We start from the raw sequence: 1,958 nt of genomic DNA, 5'->3' as shown, positions 1-1,958 counted from the left end.
GCATGTCCAATAAAGGACAGATGGATATCATGTGCCTACAGATGTGATATCCTGAGAAGAACATACCATCACCTATACTGTACTCGGGCCAAAAATGCATCACCTCAATCTCAATACAAGGAAAATACAGACAAACACAAAATGAAGAATGCTCTATTTTAAAAAGGGGAGGGAAGTTGAAAAACAACTTGCACATCAGTGAAATTTTAAAACTTGTGTGCTTCAAAAGACACTATTAAGAAGTGAAAAGGTAGCCCATGGAATGGTAGAAAATGTTTGTAAATCATATATCTGACAAGAGACTAATGGCTACAATATGTAAAGAGTTCTTACAAGTCAATAATAATGAGACAAATCACTCAATTAAAAATGGACAGAGGAGGCCGGGTGTGGTGGCTCACGCCTGTAATCCCAGCACTTTGGGAGGCCGAGGCAGGTGGATCATGAGATCAGGAGACTGAGACCATCCTGGCTAACACATTGAAACGCTGTCTCTACTAAAAATACAAAAAATTAGCCGGGCATGGTGGTGGACACCTGTGGTCCCAGCTACTCGGGAGGCTGAGGCAGGAGAATGCTGTGAACCCGGGAGGCGGAGCTTGCAGTGAGCTGAGGTCGCGCCACTGCACTCCAGCTTGGGTGACACAGCGAGACTCCGTCTCAAAAAAAAAAAAAAAAAGATGGACAGAGGATTTTAATAGACATATTTCCAAAGAAGACAAACAAATGACCAATAAGCACCTGAAAAGATGCTTAACATCATTAGTCATCAGGGAACCACAAATCAGAACCACAATGAGATACCATCTCAACCTCACTAGGATGGCTATAATAAAAAAGACAGATGGTAAAAAGTGTTGAAGAGGATGTGAAGAAATTGGAACCCTCATACACTGCTGGTGGAGATGCAGAATGGTGCAGCTGCTTTGGAGAGCAGTCTGTTAATTCCTCAAAGGTCACACGGGCTACCATGTGACTCAGCAGTTCTGCTCCAGGAGATGAATAAAAGGCACAAAAAGATTTCTACATGAGATTTCATAGCAACATTAGTCATAATAGCTTAAAAGTGGAAACAGCTTACATATCTATCAACTAATGTACAGCTAGACAAAATGTGGTATATCCATACAATGGAATATTATTTGGCCATAGTTAAATACTGATACATGCTACAGTATGGATGAACTTTGAAAACATTGTGCTACGTGAAAGAAGCCAGTCACAAAAGACCATGCATTGTGTGATTCCAGTTACATGAAATGTCCAGAATAGGCAAATTCATAGAGATACGAAGTGGATTACAAGTTAGTTGTCTAGGGCTGGAGAAATTGATAGGCAATGGGGAATGATTAATGGGTACCAAGTTTCTCTTGGGATGATGAAATGTTCTAGAAGTCATTGTGGTGATGGTTGCACAGCTCTCCAAATTTATTTAAAACTATTGAATTGTACACATTAAGTACAATTGTATGAATTGGGTGAATTTTATGGTATGTGAATTATATCACACACAGAAACCAGTAACTAAAAAGGGTTAACTGGTTTTTGTGTGAACCAGTTAACCCTTTTTAATGACACTGACATTTTTGAATTTTGACATTTTGAATGTCAAAAATATCAGTGTCATGGAGGACAAAGAAGGCTGTGGAAATGTTCCAGATTAAAGGAGGCTAAAGAGACATGACAACCAAATACAATACCTGCTCCTAGCCTGGATCCTGTACTGGAGGAATGTGTTATAAATGGTCAACTGACAAAATTGGAACATGAATAGTAGCTTAGATAAAAATATTGTTATCAATGTAAATTTATCAAGCTTCTATCTGTATTGTGGTTACGTAAGAGAAAAATCCCTATTTTTAGGAAATATACAATGAAGTATTAGTGGTAAAGGGTCATAATGTATATGTAATCTATCCTAAAATGGTTCAGAAAAAAGTGTGTGTGTGTGTGTGTGT

This window comes from Nomascus leucogenys, chromosome 15 (assembly GCF_006542625.1).
Source record: "Nomascus leucogenys isolate Asia chromosome 15, Asia_NLE_v1, whole genome shotgun sequence".
NCBI lineage: Eukaryota > Metazoa > Chordata > Mammalia > Primates > Hylobatidae > Nomascus > Nomascus leucogenys.
This window is presented reverse-complemented; position numbering follows the sequence as displayed.